The sequence below is a fragment of the Aquarana catesbeiana genome, linkage group LG04 (assembly GCF_042186555.1).
Source record: "Aquarana catesbeiana isolate 2022-GZ linkage group LG04, ASM4218655v1, whole genome shotgun sequence".
Classification (NCBI taxonomy): Eukaryota; Metazoa; Chordata; class Amphibia; order Anura; family Ranidae; genus Aquarana; species Aquarana catesbeiana.
Window position 1 is genome coordinate 269,871,014 of NC_133327.1, and position 24,001 is coordinate 269,895,014.

The 24,001-nt window shown below is 42.4% G+C and overlaps 1 protein-coding gene across 1 annotated transcript in view; it reads left to right on the top strand.

The window, feature by feature from the left end:
- The first annotated feature begins 318 nt into the window (after positions 1 to 318).
- Positions 319 to 24,001, top strand: part of NMUR1 (neuromedin U receptor 1) — a 129,487-nt gene continuing 105,804 nt past the window's right edge. The window contains exon 1 of the mRNA XM_073626509.1: positions 319 to 499. The gene's annotated coding sequence lies outside the window, so the exon portion shown is untranslated. The remainder of the gene's footprint in view (positions 500 to 24,001) is intronic.

A 24,001-nucleotide genomic window follows, 5' to 3' on the forward strand; every position in this document is an offset into this window, starting at 1 on the left:
TAAACAGTCCTGTATGATGCATATGTAGAGCCTGGGCAGTAGGGATTGACCCCTCTGCCCTGTACAGGCCCACACAGGCATTTCTCATTTAGGCAGCACATTGAGTGCCTTTGTTACCCATGCAGTGTTACACCACTATAGGTGATAACACATAGACAGCTCTATTCTAGGTGTACTGATACATACAGGTATATGAACACTGCACTGACTTTGTATGGAGCACAGAAGCAGCTTCCTCCTGACATGCTGCTTTCCTCACCCACACAACTGAATGACTGCACACAGGGCACACAGCAGCCAGCTCATTCACTGGGGCTGTCCTCGGAGCGCAGCACCGCCCTCTGCTGGAGCTCTGGTATATAGGTGGAGAGGCTGAGCGATGGGCACAGTCTGTGCACGATGTGGACACACTCATCCAGCTGTTTATAGCTTGAGGTGTAGTCACACTGAATGAAGCATGTGAAGAACATTGAGGAATCATTCATGACTACTATCCCAGGTAAGGTTCCTAAACTTGTCACTCCTAATTGTCCTACAGCTTAGAATAGACTGCATTGATTGACTTTTTCTTTAAAATCTTCAGTGTGCTGCAAATGTTCTTATTTCTGCTAGTAATGTTACTTCATAATATCTGAAATATCAGTTATGGCACTGTACAGGTGGTGCAATGAAAGTCAGCTGTTTTACATTCTGCTGCAGATGGTATGAAGTGGAGAAAATAAGGATTTCTGTGTTTGTAATAAAGTTCTCTGTCCAGAAATGTGTGAGAGTCGAGAGAGAGAGAGGGAGAGGGAGAGGGAGAGAGTGGGGAGGGGGGATAGAAAAAGAGAGAGAGAGATTGAGGGGGAGAGAGAGAGAGAGAGAGAGAGAGAGAGAGAAAGATGGGGAAGAGAGTGGGGAGGGGGATAGAAAAGGAGAGAGAGAGAGATAGGGGAGAGAGAGAAAGAGAGAGAGAGAGAGAGGGGAGATAGAGAGAGAGAGAGAGAGAGAGAGAGAGAGAGAGAGAGAGAGAGGGAGAGAGAGAGAAATAGGAGAGAGAGGGAGGGAGAGAAGTACTAGAGAGAGAGAGGGGGGAGGGAGAGAGAGAGAAATAGGAGAGAGAGAGAGAGAGAGAAATAGGAGAGGGAGAGAGAGAGAGAGAGAGAGAGAGAGAGGGGGAGTTCTGTGTTTATAATAAAGTTCTCTGTCCAGAAATGTGTGAGAGTCTAGAGAGAGAGATAGGAGAGAGAGAGAGATAGAGAGAGAGAGAGAGGGAGTTGAGAAATAGGAGAGAGAGGGTGAGAGAGAGAGAGAGAGAGAGAGAGAGAGAGAGAGAGAGAGAGAGAAATAGGAGAGAGAGGGTGAGAGAGAGAAAGAGAGAGATATAGGAGAGGGAGGGTGAGAGAGAGAGAGAGAGAGATAAATATGAGAGAGAGGGTGAGAGAGAGAGAGAGAAATAGGAGAGAGAGGGTGAGAGAGAGAGAGAGAGAGAGAGAGAGAGAGAGAGAGAGAGAGAAATAGGAGAGAGAGGGTGAGAGAGAGAAAGAGAGAGATATAGGAGAGGGAGGGTGAGAGAGAGAGAGAGAGATAAATATGAGAGAGAGGGTGAGAGAGAGAGAGAGAAATAGGAGAGAGAGGGTGAGAGAGAGAGAGAGAGAGAGAGAGAAATAGGAGAGAGAGGGTGAGAGAGAGAAAGAGAGAGAGATAGGAGAGGGAGGGTGAGAGAGAGAGAGAAATAGGAGAGAGAGGGTGAGAGAGAGAGAGAGATAAATAGGAGAGAGAGGGTGAGAGAGAGATAAATAGGAGAGAGAGAGGGTGAGAGAGAGAGAGAGAGAGAGAGAGAGATAGAGAGAAATAGGAGAGAGAGGGAGAGAGTTCTGTGTTTGTAATAAAGTTCTCTGTCCAGAAATGTGTGAGAGTCGAGAGAGAGAAAGAGAGAGAGAGAGAGAGAGAGAGAGAGAGGAGAGAGAGGGGGGAGAGAGAAATAGGAGAGAGAGAGAGAGGGGGGAGAAATAGGAGAGAAAGAAAGATAGAGGGAGAGATGAGAGAGAGAGGGGGGGGTAGGGGAAAGAGATACAGGGAGAAATAGGGGGGAGAAAATAAGATAGAGGGATAAATGAGAGAGAGGGGAGAGAGAGAGAGAGAGAGAGATGGAGAAATAGGAGAGGGAGAGATAGGAGGGAGAGAGCAAAAGAAAGAGGGAGATAGCGTGTGTGTGTGGGGGGGGAGGTAGAGAGAAACATAGAAAGCTAGTTAGAGGGATAGAGAGAGAGAGGGAGAGAGAGAGAGGGGGGGAGAGAAACCTAGATAGAGGATAGAAAGAAATATAGGGGGAGGGGATGGAGAAAGATGGAAACTAGATAGTAGGATAGGGAGAGAGAGAGCGAGAGAGAGAGAGAGAGAGGAGAGAGATAGGGAGAAAGAGAGATAGAGGGAGAAATAGGAAATAGAAGAAATAGAGAGACAGGGGGAGAAATAGGACAGAGAGAAAGAGAGGGAGAAATAGGAGAGAGAGAGAGAGAGAGAGAGAGAGAGAGAGAGAGAGAGAGAGAGAGAGAGAGAGAGAGAGAGAAATAGGAGAGAGAAAGAAAGATAGAGGGAGAGATGAGAGCGAGAGAGGGGGGGATAGGGGAGAGAGATACAGGAAGAAATAGGGGGGAGAAAATAAGATAGAGGGATAAATGAGAGGGGGAGAGAGAGAGAGAGAGAGATATGGAGAAATAGGAGAGAGAGAGAGAGGGAGAGATAGGAGGGAGAGAGTGGAGAGAGCAAAAGAAAGAGGGAGATAGAGAGTGTGTGTGTGTGTGTGTGGGGGGGGGGTAGAGAGAAACAGAGAAAGCTAGTTAGAGGGATAGAGAGAGAGAGAGGGGGAGAGAGAAACCTAGATAGAGGATAGAAAGAAATATAGGGGGAGGGGATGGAGAAAGATGGAAACTAGATAGTAGGAGAGAGAGAGAGAGAGAGAGAGAGAGAGAGAGAGAGAGAGAGAGAGAGAGGAAGATATAGGGAAAGAGAGATAGATAGATAGATAGATAGATAGATAGATAGATAGATAGATAGATAGATAGATAGATTGTCCATGTCTTTGACTTGCACATAAATGTGTATCTGTGACTTCTACATATATACACTGTATTTTTTGTATTGTAATGGACAAGTTCTAGCAGATAATTAAACTAACATATGTTGCTATTATAAAAAAATCTATACAAAAAAGTTCTAAAAGGAAAGGCATCTGTACCTGTATAATCATTTTACATTAGCTAGCACAAGGCACATAGGCATAGATAAAGTCTTCTTCCTTTTCTAAGTGTGTTTTGTGATACAAGTGCCAGGCACTTTCTATATTTTGGTAGGAATATTCCTACATCTCCCTTTGCAGAAGTGCTGTATTATGTGCTGTGTTATAAGGTCTTCTTCCAGTTAATGAAGATAGATTAGATAGATAGATAGATAGATAGATAGATAGATAGATAGATAGATAGATAGATAGATAGATAGATAGATAGATAGATAGATAGATACCTTTGGCTTGTACATAAATGTATGTATGTGACTTCTATATGCATATACTGTATTATTTTTATTGTAATGGAAGAGTTCTAGCAGATAATTAAATTAATACATGTTGCTTTTATAAAACGTTCTAAAAGAAAAGGCATTTTCTAAAGTAATCTAATATAGATTCATTATGACTTCCACAATAATTTATATTTCCAATTATCTTTAAATGAAGAGAGAAAACACAATCTAATAGAGAAGCCTGGGTAAAAGGCAAAGTGACTGTTAATAAACAAAAACGCAATGTCTGCATTAAAGTTAACATCTAGTCATCGCATCTTATGAATGTTTACTTTGTTACAGTTTTGCTATTGTTTTCCTCATAATATCACTGAAAAGGTAAAAATAATACAGTAACTGTAATCATGTTATTACCAGTGACATGTATGTGTGCTGCACTGTCTGAACAACAGGTTTTTTAAAATTTGAAGTGCAGTTTATGAAATAATGGATTTTTCTTGTACAAGTTAGTCCTTTCTTAGTATTTGGAATATGTAATGTGAATGATCCAATCAGCTTCTTGAATCTCTACCTGTATAATCATTTTGTAGTAGCTGGCGCAATGCACATAGACAACGTCTGCTTCCTTTTCTAAGAGTGTTTTGTGATACAAGAGGCAGGCACACATTTTGGCAGGAATACTCCAATATCTCCCAAGCAGGCACAGTTTGTATAGTGTGAATCATTTGCAGAGGTTCAAAATTCATCAATCACTGTGGAGTTCATCTGATGTAACAAACAGGGCAGTAAATGGGTTAGAAGCATGCAGAACATTTTTCTTTAGACTTTCCCCTAAATTGTCTATGGAGAACAGGGGGAATTGGATTTAAATTTTCAACTTTCATTAAAACCCAGGTTATCTTTTGTGGTTGTTTCAGTCACATATTAGTGGAAAGGAACAGCGAATCGGACAAAATATTCCACCTTTGTGGATCCTCTGTGTTACAAGGAAGTCTGATCTATCATATGCCATATACACTGAGACTTTATCACATTTGTGCCCAAACTGTTCATGCATGCAAACAGTTTAATGTGGTTGCATTTGTTTTTTTCTAGGTTTTTTTTTTTTTTTTTAATTTTCACCTGGTTAGCAGGTAATGTACTTCCTGTCCTAGGGTGTCTCCACGTTAAAAGGAGGAACATAGGAGACACCTTTGGACAGCAGCATTGTCAATCTGGGGTGAGGTTAGTGTTAGATGCACTAGCAAACTAAAATATACCAATAGAAATGTAAGTAGCATTTTTTCCTTCAAGGAGACAAAACCTCCACCTGGCATCATTAGATTTAATAGACTTACACTTATGCAGGTATAGCAGTTGGGATTATTACTAATCTGAATACGGAAAATGAACAGTTGACTGCGCAATATCATTTTGTTTGCTCTTTGTCCTGCCCTAATGAATAAGACTGTTTGAATTTTAATGCACACATTTTTTCATTGCATTAATATTGGCAGTGTGTGTACAGCATTTGAGAATAAAAGAATAATGAATGGGTTTTTGCAAAGTATAAACCAATAATAATCTCTCCTAACCTAACGAAAAAATCATTGTATAAATGCATAAGCAGCTTGGTGTAAGCCTCCCATCTCCAGCAAACAAAAACTGCATTTACTTACAATAAAGTTCTTCAGCAGCACGTATGAAAACAAGGTTGTATAACCAAGAGCAATCCTGCTTCTGTTCTATTGGAGATGGGTTCCTGGTAATGACAGCAAAAGTCTGTTCGCCCTAAAGAATATAGCCCCATAGTAAAAAGTTGTTGTCATTCATGTCCTTGCTCTTCCCAAGTGCTGTAGTCTGTCCTTTAGTAAGCAATTAGATAAAATCTTCAACTTGTGAGCACTGCTGCTGTCCATGCCAATCTATTTTATAGTCTCCTAGTATGTCGTTCTCTTGCTTCTGTAAATTGGTGTTTGTGAGGACAAAACTCTTTGTCCCATTCCTTATGCCAAATGTAATATTTTGGGGCACATCTGTCCCAATCAAACCCTAGCCTAAGCCCAGCTGTTAACCTTCTGAAACTAGCTCTAAAATTACACTGTCACTCAAAATTATGCATTTGTACTTTAAAATGTCACTATGATGGCAGTATGGCTTGTTCTATATTCATTTGTTGTTAAAGAACCAGTCATGGCCACCACCAGAGGGTGCTCTTTAGAGGCTTGGGGTGAGTTTGCGTAACTGTTCACCCAGGGCTGCTACATTTGCTCTGTGCGAATAGGCTACATCGAACATTCTCCTTCTATTTCCTCTACAGGTCAAGTGTTATTCATTCATAAAAATAGAGTGATTTGGGAAAATACTGCACCGTGGCTACTATATGGAGCTGAGGATTATATGAAATTTTCTATGATTTGTAGCTCCATCTAGTGGCCAAAATATGGTATTTTCCCCAAACACTCTATATATAACCACATGCTGACCGTGGCTTTTTATGACATTTGTTGTTTACAAGTAAAAATCAGTATTTTTTACTAGAAAATCACATAGAACCCTCAAACAATATGTAAATCTTTTTAACAAAGACCCTCGAGAATAAAATGGCGGACATATTTTATGGCACACTGTATTTGCGCAGTGGTCTTTCAAGTGCATTTTTTTGGAAAAAATTAACTTTAATGAATACATTTTTTTTTTTTTTTTGTATAGTGTAAAAGATGTTGTTACGCCAAGTAAAAAGGTACCGAACATGTCATGCTTTAAAATTGCACAGGCTCGTGGAATGGCAACAAACTATGGTACTTAAAAATTTCCATAGACAACAATTTAAACATTTTTATAGGTTACCTGTTTAGAGTTACAGAGGAGGTCTAGTACTAGGATTATTGCTCTCGCCCTAATGATCATGGCAATACCTCACATGTGTGGTTGGAACACCGTTTACATATACGGGTGCGACTTACGTATGCGTCTGCTTCTGCGCGCAAGCTCGAAGCTTGATATTTTTATTTTCTTTGTCTTATTTATTTTACTTTTATCACTTTTATTCCTATTGCAAGGAATGTAAACATTCGTTGTATTAGAAATAAGCATGACAGGTCCTCTTTATTGAGAGATCTGGGGTCAAAAAGAACTCAGATCTCTCATTTACTTTTAAAGGCAAAAAAAAAGAGAAACATTTTGCCTTTAAAGAAAAAAAATCCTGTTTATCTGTCCGAGAGACGGAAGTGATGTCCCTCTGGTCCTCCAAGGGCATAGAGCCCAGTATATATATATATATATATATATATATATATATATATATATATATATATATAACTATTTCACTTTCAGTCCTTCAGAATGCTTATTATATAGCCAAAGACACAGTGGCACAATGAAAGCTCCCTGAGTTTATTTATAATCTCTGTTTATTACGTTTTTAAAGTGGAACTTCAGTCATGTTTTCATCTTTCCATCTATTAAATCCTCTGCCCTTGCTGTTTTAACTTTGAATAGTAAAACATTTTTTTTCTGTCAGTAAATACCTTATACAACCCACTTCCTGTTTCTTGTTTGGAAAAAAGACTAGGCTTATGACATCATGCACAGCTCTCTCTCTCATTCTTGTGAGAGTTTGCCAGGAAGCGAGGGGGGATGAGTCATAAGAGGGCCGATGAGAGCTGCAGAGCTGGTGGTGTGCCCCTGTGTGTCTCTGTAAATCCAGGAAGTGAACAGGCAGCAGCTTCAGCTGCCCACGGTTAAAATGGATGCAGCCAGACTCAGTGGAGGGAGATTTCTGCAGCATATTTGGCAAGTACAGAATCACAGTATATATAAAATAATATGCAAAGTGGTTGAAGGGAAGTTTCAGAATGGCAAAGATGTTTTTATTACAAATTATGTGAGCGGACTGCAGTTCCTCTTTGCAGGAAATAAAAAGGCAATTGAATAAGGGAGAAAACTGTTAGTGATACATATCAGTTGATTTGTTAAAGAAATCCCAGTCATCACAGCACAATAAAGCAACCACTCACAAGACCATGTTGTTTGAAAATGTTCACAAAACACTGTTGCATTATGAGAAAGGTCACTGACATAAAAAAAAACTAAAAGCTTCATAGGACCATTTGATCACTGATAAAGCCTGTCCAATTCATTCGTCTCTAAAAAAACTGAAAAGAAAAGAAACAACAAAGGACTGGAAAAATAATAGAAATATAGGAGAACAAGAAGGACCAAGTAAAAAAAAAAAAGGGGGGGGGCAGACAGAGGTGATGAACTTAGAAGAGAAAAGTTTGACCCTATCAGTGTCCATGATTTTAATATAGAGTTTCAGAATTACGGTATGTCCCAAAAGGGTGTAATAGAAGAGCTTTTGCTCACAATGGGGGTCACTGCACCACCCTCTTTGAGACGCCTTCAACATAAATCCGGCAAATGATGGATCCATTGTGCGTAGGTCTGCAGGACACCTATTATTATTATTATTATTATACAGTTTGTGTAGCGCTTTACAACGTTAGGGCAGACAGTACAGTTACAATACAATTCAATACTGTACAGGAGGAATCAGATGGGCCTGCTCGTTAGAGCTGACAATCTAGAAGCCTATGCTATCAAAATATGATCTTATAGTTTTTCTCCTGGAATCTTGCAGAGATGGACATTTTATATGTTAGCTTAAAACTGGCAATACACGCTTAGTATTTTTTTGTTCAGCCGTTGATTTGAACTACAGAAGTCAAACAAATGAATGACTTCTGTCAAGTGGGGACTGCCACACACTGATTGAAATTCATCCGGTCCTTGCTGAAATGGTCGGTGTATGGCCAGCTTTAGAGCTTTATCCCCGTACGAAAGCAGCTTAGGCTGTCCCAGCTCCTTCTCCCATTTCACTATAGCATTATTATTCTTGAAAAAGAAGCTCCCTGCTTTTTATCTGTCTTTGTTTGATTGAATCCTCAGAGGCACCAAAAAAGGATGCAGTTGTATATTTTATTTAAACCTCGAAGAGGCTTTTTACAACAAAGCAGGAAGGGGAAAACATGAAAAGGAGCAAAAAACTGTGCCTGCTGGCTGGAAAGAAGACTGCATAATGTTCACATGCAATATTCAACCTTCAAGAAAAATAAATAAATCATATTTTTGATTTTTTTTAAATCTTTGAATATAATGAAAAAATATACAAACCAGTATAATTCCACTTAAAGTATAACCATAATTTCACATAAAAGGTCGTATATTGCTGTCAAAAGGATTTTTAGTGTCTTATTTGTACTAGGCCCCTTACTTATATACACAGCTCTGTCTGTAAAGTACACAAGTCTGTTTTCTCTCCATCATCTCTACCTTTCCAGCTCATCCTCTGTCTACCATCTCCTGTGCATACTTTAGCTTCATCACCCACAGATATCTCTCTAAGCGACACAACACTTTATGCTTCTGAAAGTACACAGACCTGACATCTCTGTAGTGCACCAAAAGCTCTATCTTTCTACTTGCATTTGCTAAGTACACAGTTCAGTTTCCTCTGCACTGCACAGTTACACCTGCTAACAAATTGCAGGGATTTGTTTAATTTGAGAGAGAGTTGAAAATATAATTCACAAAAAGCTTATTATTTGTATAAAAATATCTTTGCCCTCTGATGTAGACTTTTTTTTAAAAAATGGTCTCGGTCTGACACACAAATGAAGTGTCAGTTTCTCTGTTCAGCTGCAATCTGTCTCCCTATTCCAGAGTTGTGTTGAGTGCAAAAAGTCACATCACTGTGACCTAAATCAGGAGAAAGCACAAAAACTGTTGCTCCTGCTGATATTTCATACATGTGCCACATTGATCAAAAGCAGGGGCAGGAGCAGGGGCGTAACTAGAAATCACAGGGCCCCATAGGAAAATGTTGTATGCCCCCCCCCCGCAAACAACTCCCCCTCCTACAAAAAAATAGCGGGGCTTAAATTAAATAGTGGGCATGGCTTAATGGGCGTGGCTGAAAGGGGGTGTGGTTCGAGTCTGAGATGAATGAGGGATGGAGGAAGGAAAGAAAGAAAGGGAGGGAAGGAGAGAGAAGGGATGAAGGGACAACAGGCCCAAGTCCTACACCACAATAGCAATATATGTATTCCAGAAAGTTTAACAATCAACAGATAAAGATACTCCAAACACCTGGTGTTAGTGCTTCAATCATCCTCACCTGTGCCCAGTGCAGTGTGACCAGTGCCCAATGTGGCCTGCCTGTTCCCAATGCAGCATGGCCTGCCCATGCCTAATACAGCCTCACCTGTGCCCAATACTGCCTCACCTGTGCCCACTTGTGCCCAATGCAGCGTGGCCTGTGCCCAATACAGCCTCACCTGTGCCCAATGCAGCCCCACCTGTGCCCAATGCAGCCTCTCCAGTGCCCAATGCAGCGTGACCTGCCTGTGCCCAATGCAGCTTCACCTGTGCCCAATACAGCCTCACCTGTGCCCAATGTGGCCTGCCTGTTCCCAATGCAGCGTGGCCTGCCCGTGCCCAATACATCCTCACCTGTGCCCAATACTGCCTCACCTGTGCCCACCTGTGCCCAATGCAGCATGACCTGTGCCCAATGCAGCGTGACCTACCTGTGCCCAAAGCAGCGTGACCTGCCTGTGCCCAATGCAGCCTCACCTGTGCCCAATACTGCCTCAACTGTGCCCAATGCAGCGTGACCCATGCACAAAGCAGCCTCACCTGTGCAGAGGAAGAGGCGAGCCAGTGGCGGAAGTAACAGGGAGGATGAGGAATGCATACTGCAGCCCTCAAATGGCTGTTGGCGAGCGTAGGGCTGCCTCAGAGTGGGGGGGATGAGCACCGCCCCCACAGTCCCCCAGCCAGGGGAAGTGAGGAGAGGAAGAGGCGAGCTGTCTGTACAAGCAGAGAGCTGTAATAGCTTTCATTTGAATTTCCTGTGTTCCCAGGGCTCACCATCACATAGCCCCACCTCTTGGCCCGGCGCCTTTGATGACATCACATGTCCCGCATTGGACCGGTGTTCTGTCTATCAAAGGCACCGAGCCAAGAGGTGTGGCTATGTGACGGTGAGCCCCGGGAACACAGGAAATTCTAATGAAAGCTATTACAGCTCTCTGCTTGTACGGACAGCTTGCCTCTTCCTCTCCTCACTTCTCCTGGCTGGGGGACCGTGCGAGCGGTGCTCGTCCCCCCGCAGTATGCATTCCTCATCTTCCCCGCGGGCCCCACTCGGCTGCGGGCCCCATAGCGCCCGAGTGGCTTGCTATGGCCGTAGTTCCGCCACTGGGCAGGAGTAACATGTAACATGTCATGATCACTTAGATCCCTTTCGCACGGGCTTGTCCATATACGGACTCCGTTTTGCTCAGCAGTTAAAGTCAGTAGTGTATTTAGGTTTTGTGCTGCCCTAGCCCTGACTAAGCTTGTGTACCCCCTAATTTAAATATGACCCACCCCTACCTGTCAATGCCACACCCCTTGCTGTTTAAGACCTGCTCTGAAATTTTCGAGTGGAGACACTAGTTCTGAGGGCCTGATGGGGGAAATGGATTCCCGTAAATTTGCATAGATTTCCTCTAACTTCCTGTTTTGCTATGGGGCAGAAAGTCTCTGCAATGGGACAGGGATTGTAAAAAATAAACTGACAGGGGCTATAACCCTCCCTTACTCCAAAATGAAAAAAGAAAAAGTGTTGCCAATAGTTCTACTTAAGCACAAATTTCTGATAATTTTATGGAGAGGACTAAGAAGATATAACCATGCCAATGGTGCAGCAGAAAACAAATAGCACAGTGAGGAAGGTTTGTGATCCAGGATGATAGGACAGGCAAAATTAGAAGCGCCCCCCCCCCCCCAACAGTTGCGGATTGCCGCCTGCATACCAGAAGCAGTGCGGCCGCTTTATGGGAGCACTAGACTAATTTGCCTATCAGCCCAGTCCACCCCATAAGACTGGCGCTATACTAATGCCCCGTACACACGGTCGGATTTTCCGATGGAAAATGTGTGATAGGACCTTGTTGTCGGAAATTCCTATCGTGTGTAGGCTCCATCACACATTTTCCATCGGATTTTCCGACACACAAAGTTTGAGAGCAGGATATAAAATTTTCCGACAACAAAATCCGTTGTCGGAAATTCCGATCGTGTGTACACAAATCCGACGGACAAAGTGCCATGCATGCTCAGAATAAATAAAGAGATGAAAGCTATTGGCCACTGCCCCGTTTATAGTCCGACGTACATGTTTTACGTCACCGCGTTCAGAATGATCAGATTTTCCGACAACTTTGTGTGACCATATGTATGCAAGACAAGTTTGAGCCAACATCCGTCGGAAAAAATCCTAGGATTTTGTTGTCGGAATGTCCGAACAAAGTCTGACCGTGTGTACGGGGCATAACAGTGTAGCGCAAGCCAGCGGGGACTCTTTCCGTGCTGCCCCCCTGCAAAGTGCTGCCCTAGGCCTTGGCCTTTTCAGCCTAGGCCAGCATACAGCATTGGTTAAAGCCCCACTGTCCTCTATGGAGATCGAATGAAAACAGACCGCCTGTCAGTAATTTTTTAAACACATGGACACTTGTTTATTGAACTCTTTATTTACCACTAGTTGATACACCGTGTGTGCTACAGTATATTTCTTTTTTTATGACACAACGCAACCTTTTACATTTTCACATTTTTTTCCATTATCTCCTTGTATCCAAGGAGTGATGAAAGTGCAGCAGTCTACACTTAGCTTTTATATAAAACCTTTATCCCAAAAGGAAGAAAGAAACTGTTGCTTTAACTGCCTAGAGTGTGTTGGCTGGAGTTCGACTTTAAATTTGCTAGTGCATCTAACACTATTGTCAACCCATGTTGACAATGCTGCTGTCCAAGGGTGTCCCCATTGCTCCTGCACCCAGAGTGGAGAGAACCTAAGACCGGAAGTGTATTATTGACCAAATCACCATGTGATCATAAAGTAAAAAAAGCCAAAAAGAAAGCTAATGCAGCTGCCACATTATGAATTGGTAAACTGTAATATATTATATTTTTGTTTTGGGGTTTAATATTGCTTTAAGGTTATGCCATTTTGGACAGGAAAATTATGCCTTACCACTGTGAACAGCTAGACATGTTTGACAGGTTTGAGGTACATTTATTTGTACTATGTTAAGAATAAATGAACTAAAAAAGAAAGACACAGAAATAACCCCTTGTCAAAGGTAGGTGTCCTGGTTTTGTTCCCTGACAGATTTTAGAATGTTCTGTTCAGTTTTCAGACCATTGTTCAGGTGTCAGAAACCTGAAAACTTGGAAACAGGATGACAGAACAAATTATAGAAGGTGAAAGAGGGCTACAAAAGAAAGAGGGAAAACAATTCTGAATTGAAACCATTTTCCTGTTGCTGGTCGGATTAGTTTATCCATTATGCCCTTCCATTATTTAATTTTTGTTGATAACTTTTATAATGTAAAGGCTGAGTAAAATTGTTATACAGTAAAACCTTGGATTGCGAGCTTAATTTCGTACCAGAAACATGTTTGTAATTCAAAGCACTTGTATATCAAAGCAAATTTCACCATAAGAAATAATGGAAACTCATTTGTTCCACAGCCATTTATTCATAAGTCCTTCAGTTTAAAGTCCATATAAAAAGATTATAGCAATGTGACCAGGTTATGTAACCATAAAATGTCCATCCACAAATGGCAGCCTCCACAAAGGGGATTAGAAGCAAAATCCAGCAGGAGCTACAGAGTGTAAAAGAGATGAGAGGCGCCTTTAAGTGTAGCAATGCGGTTACATTTAATGAAGGTACAACATTTAGCAACACCCCAGATGCCTGCATACTTAGATGTGCCTCTTTTAATGATCAACCATATGAGTTGCTAAATGTTGTACCTTCATTAAATGTAACCGCATTGCTACACTTAGAGGCGCCTCTCTTCTCTTTTACACTCCATTGTGACATTACGCTACTTGTATATCAAGTCAAAATTTATTTAAAAATTTTGCTTGTTTTGCAAAACGCTCTCAAACCAAGTTACTCTCAATCCAAGGTTTTACTGTAATGCTTTTTGTAGCTAATCTGTTAAATCATTTCTGGAGATAGTGACAGCTTTAAGAGAAGTATGGGAATTGTTTTTATTTTAGAATCATTCTTACCTAGGTGGATGCAGCATCGATGCTGCATCTGTCCCCCGCCGACTCTAAAGCCTCATACACACTACTGTGTTTTTTCTTTCATTCATCCCAGCGGGCTGAACGAAAAAAATAACCTGACAGCTCAGGTCAGAGCCACTGTACTAACAATGTGATGTTAGTATAGTGATCTCCCCTGCTGAGCTATTGTGTTCTGACAGAAGGACAGTCTGCCCGCCAGAACACTCCATTCAGCCATTGATTGAGAGCGCTGATCCATAGCTGGTCGGCAGACCTTCTTCAGACATGAGCCTTTGACAAAAGGCAGCCTGGCTGCCGTACACACGGGCCGTATGTCGGCCAGTTTCTATTGAACCAGTCGATGTTGGCCAACATTTGGCCCATGTGTACTAGGCTTAAGGCTGAGAATTGAGCGATCAAACACCGATGATTGCTTGGTTCTCACAGCTCCCTGAGCAGAGAGTTGGTGACTGTCAGTCACCAGCTCTTTGCTCTGCCACTCCAGCGCTCACTGGAGTGCTGGGCTGTGGAGGGGATGGGAGCAGCCAGCTCAGCCTCTCAGCAGCTCGCTGAGAGGCTGAGCAAGGTGCTGCTGTGTTCCTTCAGGCATGTGGGTGGATCCTGATCATATGGTCACGATCTTTCCTCAGCCTGGACCGGCTCTGTGACGTCAGTGGACAGCGGGCTTTAACATGCTATCTGCTGAAACAGGTTACATGAGTGCAGAACAAACTGCACTCCTGTAATCCACAGGAGAAGTGCAGCCAAATAAGCTTTGGCTGTACTTTTCCTTTAATGGTTTACAGCCATTTCTTCCATTGTTATATTTTAAAACATGCCCCATGTCATCACTAAGTGTGCTGCCTGTCCCAGGTTATTTCTGTGGTGGCTGCCTGCACAGGGGATTTGGGTGCTGCACTAGTCATTTACAGGCTACACAGCTGGAGGATGCTTTTTACATTATAAAGATAATGGGTTGTATTGACTTTGTTGCCACATGTGCAGATGTGTAAAATCTTCAAAAATGGTTCATTTCAAAATTTAAAAAAAAGAACATTAGTAGGCATGAAATAATTGCTTATCGCTATTTTATATTTTATTCCCCTAAAAAATGTAACAAACCTCTGGGGCATCATTTTGCTCATAACATATGTTGACATGATCCTGTAATGTCAAACGTCTACCCGCTTCTCTTTCCTGGATCTTACCTCCACCATTGCCATTTTGGAGGAGGCATCAAACAAGACCAGAAGTAAACTGATCAATGGAATCTTGGTTGGTTGGTGCCAATCCTACAATTTACTTTCTTTTTTGAGTTGATAAAGTAATGATGCACTTTCTGCATGGTATGCTTACCTTCCAGTTTTGCAACATCATCAGTATATTTAGGTTAAGCACATGACTCCAGCTTTTGCTCCCTTGTGTCTCTACTTAAATGATGTAGGTTGCTATTTTGTTGGCCGAAAGTAGAGGCAGGGATTCTCTAGTTCTTTAGGGGTTTTCTAGGGGTTCTAGGAGTTCTCTAGTTCTGATATCATTATCAAAACTAGAGACATGCCCCCTCATCTTCCTTCCTCTATATTAACAGGAAAGAAAAGTGGGAATGTTTGCAAATCCAATTGTCCAGGATGCTTCAAAGTTGGACTTCTGCAAGGGACAGAGTATGTAGACACCATAGGCATACTTATTTTATTAAAATATGTAACTGATACAGTTAAAAAGTACATTTTATCTGTGTCAACAAACATTTTGTTTACATTTTTTTTAAAATGTTTTTTTAAGTGTTTTAAATCCGTATACATTCCCTTTTAAGCTCTGTAATCCAAAGCTAAAAGCTTGGCTGCCAAAGCCAGCATGGCCCCGACAAATATACATTCTGTCCATTGAGTAAACCCTAAAAAGCAAACTGCACTATTTCTGGTGTCAGTTGCTATAGTGATTGCAGCAGTGCAGTTTTCAGAGAAGGTTGGAACTGGTTGCAAGACCAGAAAGGGTTACATGTACTGCAAAAAATAATTAAGCTTTCCCACGTCTCATCGATTAGTACCAAAACCCAGGAATCCTGCTACAAGTTCCTTTCTTGGTGGTACCGAACGCCCCACTAATTGGCAAAAATCTTCCCGAGAGTGGACTTTAAGTGCTGGAGAGGATGTCCACAAGAGGGCACTTACCTACATTTGTGGTGGACTTGTCCTAAAATTCTAAAATTTTGTCAAGATATTTTGCCATGAATACAAAAAAACACTCCCAAACCCATTGAGTTTACCCCGCTTCGTTACTTCTATAAAATCATACAACGCAGTGTCACTCCACATTTACTGAATGCAGCCAATTGCCTTATTCCTAGGTACTGGAGGCAGAGTACTTGCCCCACACTGGAGGATTGGCACAAGGAGGTAGAGATGATAATGGAGGCAGAGACATGAGTTTATAATAGTCAGAATAACGAACGGCAATTCTTAGACATCTGGTCTGGATGGATTGTACTCTGGAAATGGACGAGTCTACTGGGTCACAGTCACCCTAGCTGCACCAAATATGTGACCATGCTTGTACAATATATAGCCGGAAGGGAGTATCACAGGATTTTACTGCTGGCCTGGCTATAAGCTGACCAGTAATTTTTTGCTGGGATTTACTGATTGCACTCCCAAGGACGGGAGGTCCACTCCCAAGTGCTTTTGAGACTGGTTGTAGTTTTGACATATTCTAGTTTTCTTCTTCTTTTTTTTCGTCTCTTTCCTGATTCTGGTTGGTCAGGGGTCTAGTTTCCTATTTTGTATCTGGGGATACTCATTTTGTTCTACTAGGATGGTGCAGTGTCAGTGCCCAGTGTCCTGCGATGTAACACACACACACACCAGTGCAGGTCTAGTCTTTTTCAGTGCAAATTACAGGGAGTTTTTATTGCACAGTTCCCAGATAACAATGCACAAAAGACAGCTGAGTCAAAGCTGTCCTCTGGTTATTATTATATGCGTGCAAGGATTATGTATATCCCCATATAACTATACTGCCTGTGTTTCGTATAGAATTGTTCAGTTTCACTATCCACTGCCAGATCTTGTCACTTTTTCTTAGTGTCTTAATTTTTTCTCTATGTGGTTATTTTGTAATGCTTTGGTTTTTCTTTTCCATACTGTATATGACTGTCTGAAAATTCAATAAATATTGATTATAAAAAAAAAAGAGGAAAGGGTTAAATGTGGTGGAAGCCATCTGTATATCTATGTGGGTAAATATGTAGCTATTACTGCACATTTGAGAGCCCCTTTGTAGTTGTATGATGTGAACCAATCGCTTTTATTCATTAGAATAGTTGAGATGGTGGTGGTAGTGGTTGGGAGGAGGGGGTGCTAAGTATTACATGTCAGGTGCATGACTAAAATATGGATGTTAAGAGGTTTTTGTTCAACATACATCCATTTGTTTGTTGCTGATGCAATAGATCTCACCCCTATATTTTACTAGGTCCAAGCTTTTAGCTGTGTGCATCACACATAGAAGAAAGATTACAGTAAATGGGTGACCTATGACATTGCCAAGTACAGTGCTTATATTTCGGCACAGGATGTACATTGATAACAGCGTGCATTAAAGGTAGGCGAAAGGGCTGTGTACATTACAAAGAGCAGGCAACATAGAGATATAGATATGCACAAAACAAAGACAAACTTTAAGTATACTTTATCTGTTTTGTCTAAATGTAAATCAGCCTGTTTCTGTAAAGGTCAAAAAGTAATGTTGTGTAGAGATGAGCAAATCTGCTTCTTTGATTTGGGAGGCAAATCCTATTAAAGGGTATGGGTGGCAAATATTGGTGTTAAATCCTGGCTTCTTTTTAGGTCTAATAGGAAAATTACTGTAAAAAATGGTATGGGAAGCTGGGCACTACCTTGCAAAAAAATGTGTGAAAACACACAAATCATCTAAATAACATGCTTAGGAGATTCTATAATCTCCCATTAAGAACTAGCAAAAGTGGAGCTGAATACAAAAGTGTGAATCATTGCACTGGTGAGTGCAAGAGTGGGTGTGGATGCAGTGGTGGTGCAAGCGGGCACGTTAGGTGCAGTAGTGGCAAATGCACATCTATTGCAAGTGTTTTCTTCAGTGCACTGGAGGCGGGGGGTAATGGCTATGAGCAGTCAAAATACCCAAACTAGCCAACAATTTTTTGCCCAGCGCCTTCAGTTTTTAATCAAAGGATGCTTGGTGGGATATAGCAATAAGTTTGGTGCATGTGCGGACATATTGTTTGCATCACAAAGATGCAAGGCACACATGTAGCAGACTAAATTGAGCATGTGCAGGGCAAAGTCAGCCGAGAATAAAAGCCTCATCCCACATATCAAAGCACACCTTAATGATGCATGACCACCCACTATATTAATAGACAGAACCCTGACACCTTCTTCAAGAAGTCCAGGGGGGGAAATTAATCTTCAGAAATGACCTTTTTTATTTAAACTAAGCAACATCTTTATCTCTAACCAACTAAGCTATTGCTTATCCTATATTAAATGGGGAAACAAAAAAAATATTTAGCTTCCTGTATTGTTCTCCTAATAGAACTATATAGTATTAAGAGGCTGCTGATAATGCAGCAGTGTAAAATTGGAGCAATTGGCCCAGCTACGTCAACTTCACCATGGGTTTTGTAGGAAGAGACCTGTATCTGATGGAACAATCCTTTTGCATTCTATGGCAGATATATTTATGGCATGATCATTATTTGGGATGGTCCCCCAGCAGACGTAAATTCATTTGTTTAATATTGCAACAACAATGCCTTAGGCCAGTGATGGCGAACCTTGGCACCCCAGATTTTTTGGAACTACATTTCCCATGATGCTCAACTATACTGCAGTGTAGTTGATCATGGAAAATGTATTTCCAAAACCTTCGGCCTTTCCTTCACACATGTTTGGGATGAGACTTCCCTGGTATTTCTTGATTTAGAGCTGAGCCACAACAATGGCAAGATAGTTTCCAATACACATTTTAAACCAGCCTCTGACAATTCCTTTCTACACTTCAGCAGCTGCCATCATCTCAAGGAGATTAACCACTCTGGAAGATAACTGACAATTGAGCGGTCATGCAACGCTGTACCCAAATGAAATTTATATAATTTTTTTTCACACAAATAGTGCTTTCTTTTGGTGGTATTTGATCACCTCAGGGTTTTTTTTTTGTGTACTTTAAATGAAAAAAGACCAATAATTAAAAAAAAAACAAAAAAAAAACAATATTTTTTACTTTCTGCTATAAATTATATCCAATAAGATTTTTTTTTAAATCTAATTTCTTCATAAATGTAGACCAATATGTATTCTGCTACATATTTTTGATTAAAAAAAATCCCAATAAGTGTATTTTTAAAGTTATAGTGTCTACAAACTATGTATAACTATGTAACTATATATATATATATATATATATATATATATATATATATACACACCGGAATTATTATTTTTTTTATACTAGTAACGGCGGCAATCAGCAACTTCTTCTTTTATTTTTATATATATTTTTTTATATTGAATTGTCTTCTCGTTTTTCATATACGTTTTTTATAAAAGTTTTATGCATTTTGCTGCCTCAGCCGTGTTAATTCACCACTGCATTTTTTTTTTTTGTTTTTTGTTTGCCCCTGGTTTAATCACTAGTCCCACTGGCCTGATCATTGAGCTCGAACTGTCATTCTATCATTGGCTCCCACTCTGCTCCCACCCTGCACTGTTTAAATGTAATTGCCAGCTTCTATCTGCTTGTATAAAAGCAGTTTCCCTTAATTTTTGTGTTGTGCTTGGAAAAGGAGGCGGAGCCTTTGAAATGTGTTGTGCACGCCAGTGCCATCTTAAGAGCATTATAGGCCCCCGGGCAATACAGTGCACTGGGGCCCTGTCTGATCTCCCACTTACCTGGTGGCCGCTGTCATACGAAGTACCTCCTCCTAGATGGGCTCCTATGATATACTGCACACAGTGGCCGTGCTGTGTAAGCAGGAGATATTTGTAATCCGGCGGTTCTGGGGACTTCTGGTCACCCTAGGCTAGTGGCCAGCAGGACCCAAAGGTCAGTGGCCAGCAGGGCCCACAGGTTGGTGGCCAGCAGGACCCACAGGTCAGTGGCCAGCTCCCAGCAGGACCCACAAGCTGTGGACCTGTGGGTCCTGCTGGCCACTGACCTGTGGGTCTTGCTGGGAGCTGGCCACTGACCTGTGGGTCCTGCTGGCCACTGACCTTTGGGTCCTTTGGTTCGCAGTTCGGTGTTTGTGTAGACTGGGGAGTGTGGTATCTGTCCTGTGTGATATCCAACCATTGTGAAAGTCCATTGTTCACTGATCCTCCACCATACCTGTCCTAAAGTTCTACACTGAAATGGACTCAACAATGAAAGTTACAGCATTTAGAATGCCACGAGCTTGCTGTTGATGTTGATGGTGTGATGACCCCTAGCGGATGCTGATATGAGTTCCCACTGCCAGTGTTAAGGTGTACCTGCCAGCTATGATCCTCTGTAGTGGGGGATCGTGGCCATCCGGTAAGGAGTGACCCCTTCTATTCCTGGTGGTGGATCTTTTCTGGTTCTCACAGATGAACAGTTATTAATCACTTGGACTTTTTTGCATAATGATTTATGGGTGATCTTTAGTCACTTTTTTATCTCAGTTGATGTAATATTTTTTGGACTACATGTAGTCGTCACAAGGATTTATTTTTCACATATACTTTATGTATTAATTGATTTTCTAATTCTGCCACTGCTTAACGTATGCAATATTTTACACTTATTTAGCGCGATTCTCTTTTCTCTATTATTTGCATTTACAATTGATGTTTATTGTTAGAATTGCTGCTTTTTTCACTGATATTTTTCACATCCTAATACCTTATAGCGCAGTTTTTTCTTATTTTTTTCTACAAATATCTCCTGCCACAGGTCAGTGGCCAGCTCCCAGCAGGACCCACAAGCTGTGGACCTGTGGGTCCTGCTGGCCACTGACCTGTGGGTCTTGCTGGGAGCTGGCCACTGACGTGTGGGTCCTGCTGGCCACTGACCTGTGGGTCCTGCTGGGCACTGACCTGTGGGTCCTGCTGGGAGCAGACAATAGCCTATGGGTCCTGCTGGCCACTGATCTGTGGGTCCTGCTGGGAGCCGACCATGGCATGTGGGTCCTGCTGACCACTACACTACACACTGACCACTACACTACACACTGACCACTACACACTGACCACTATACTACACAATGACAACTACACACTGACCACTACACTACACACTGATCACTACACTACACACTGACCACTACACACTGACCACTACACTGCACACTGACCACTACACTACACACTGACCACTACACTACACTACACACCACTACACTACACACTGACCACTACACTACACACTGACCACTACACACTGACCACTACACTACACACTGATCACTACACACAATACACTACACAATACACTATACTACACAATACACTATCCACTGACTTTCTGGCTGCTCCCGCTCCCCAGACCATATCTACCCCCCTGGGCCAGCAACAAAACTTACGAGGGGGTTTCTTACCTTATCTTCTTTCATCCGCTCTTCCTCTGTCATACTGCCAGACTGCCTTCCCCCAACGGGGACATGATCTAGGATCCAAGGAGGAGAAAGCGGCTACAGCTCCTTCGGCCTTCAGGCCAGCCCTGCTCACCCGCAATTGAGAACAGGCCAGCCCCACCCGCTGCACATGACCCCTTTCGCCCAATCACAGGCCTTAACATGGCGGCCGGAGCGCAGGGTCACAGGAAATGGAAATTAGGAAGATGAAGACGAGGGTGACACATACACAGGCGTGGGATTTCGCCCCCCCAAATGTTGCACCCAGTGCCACGGCCCCCCTCGCACCCCCTACACTACGCCACTGGCACCCCAGATGTTTTGGAACTACATTTACCATGATGCTCATGCACTCTGCAGTGTAGTTGATCATGGAAAATGTAGTTCCAAAATATCTGGGGTGTCAAGGTCCACCATCACTGCCTTATGGTGGGAGCGGACAATAGCCTATGGGTCCTGCTGGGACCCGAAAATGGCATGTGGGTTCTGCTGACCACTACACTACACACTGACCACTACACACTGACCACTACACTACACACTGACCACTACACACTGACCACTACACTACACACTGACAACTACACACTGACCACTACACACCGACCACTAGACTGCACACTGACCACTACACTACACACCACTACACTACACACTGACCACTACACTACACAATGACCACTACACACTGACCACTACACTACACACTGATCACTACACACTGACCACTACACACTGACCACTACACACATTACACTACACAATATACTACACTACACAATACACTATCCACTGACTTTCTGGCTGCTCCCGCTCCCCAGACCATATCTACCCCCCCGGGCCAGCAACAAAACTTACGAGGGGGTCTCTTACCTTATCTTCTTTCATCCGCTCTTGCTCTGCGCCGCCGCTTGTCATACTGCCAGACTGCAGAACAGGCCAGCCCCGCCGCTGCACATGACCCCTTTTGCCCAATCACAGGCCTTAACATGGCGACCGGAGCGTGGGGTCACAGGAAATTAGGAAGATGAAGATGAGGGTGACACATACACAGGCGCGGGATTTTGCCCCCCCAAATGTTGCACCCAGTGCCACTGCCCACCTCGCACCCCCTACACTACGCCACTGGTCAGACAGTACGTAACATGGGGGGGCACACAGTAAAATGCTTGGCTGGGGTCGCTGGGCAGGTGAGGCCCTCCAGGCAAGTGGGGCCCGCGGGCAACTGCCCAGCGTGCCCATGCGAAAAGACGGCCCTGGTGTGTGCCCCCCCTATTTCCCAGTGCTTGCTCTGCATGTTGAGGACAGGGAAAAAGAGTACAGGTGGGTGTTTTGCTATAAGGATTAGGATACTGCAGAGGACACAGCAGTGTAGAATTGGCCACACTTTAATCAGGGATAATGTTTTTAACTTCTAAAGGCGGCCACAATTGCTCAAAATTTTCCCCGTTCAGCAGGGACCAGAGGGATTTAGATCCACGTATGGCAGCCTGCCGGATTGTTTCCAAATGACCAGTGCCACCCTCAGAACACAGTGGCACATCAGGAGTGAGTACCCCAGACACATTGAATGTGTGGATAAGGGAATTGTGTATGTTTTTATTCAACCTGCTGGTTGAACAATAAAAATAATCAATGTATGGCCAGCCCTAGTCTTATGGCCTTAGTTCAAAGGCCATGCAGTGTATTATGGATTAAAAATTCCCCTGCCCAATTCCATACATAAATTTGCCACGGCCACAAATCTTGAGCCTGCAGCATGCATTTCAAACCAATGGTACCGGCGAACCCATACCTCATCCCCAGGGTTGATTTGTGTTAGATGATGCAAAATAATACTTTTCTAGTGTTTTATGGAGAAAGTGTGAACTTCAAACTTTACTTCTACTAAGAACATTGTTTGTTGAATTATAAGGTGTAGGGGGCCTCAACTCTGGCCCATGAGAAGGCGCAAACTATACTTCAACTGAGATCATCGGTTGTTGACTTACAAGGTGTAGAGGGCCTCAACTTTGATTCCTTAGAACAGGGATATGCAATTAGTGGACATTCAGCTGTTGCAGAACTACATGTCCCATGAGGCATAGCAAGACTCTGACAGCCACAGGCATGACACCCAGAGGCAGAGGCATGATGGGACTTTAAGTTTTGCAACAGCTGGATGTCTGCTAATTGAAGGTGTGTACTCCAAACTATATCATAATCCCAATTTCAAAAAAGTTTAAACGCTTTGTAAAATCTACATTTAAAAAAATGCAATTATCTGCAAATCTCATATACCCATATTTTTTTCAGAATAGAAAATAGAAGATGTATTAAATGTTTAAACTGAGAAAATGTACAATTTTAAGAAATAAATAAGTGTAGCAATAACTCTCAGTGGAGCTGCGGTTGTTACCTTCACTCTCGACACCTCTGTTTCACCGGCACCGGGTCTAGGGTTCCGTTGAGTTTACCTCTGGGCGATGCAAGCACTGAACCCTCGAGTATATTTTTCCAATGCTTTAATGAACAAATAAAGGAAGTAGCAGGAAAGAGGCAGAAGGAAAGCTGCAGGGAAGCTCAAATACCTTTCAGTAGTATTCTTCAGAACATTCTTTGGGATTGAACACTTGTAGTTGAATAGTCTCCCCTTTTTTTGTAGGATCTAATCTTTGCCCGCCTGGAGAGACATCTCTCACTTGCCTAGCAGCCAGTACAGAGCACGAACAAAAGTCTCTGCCACAGACTTGTTTGGAATGAAACCCGTACGATCCTCT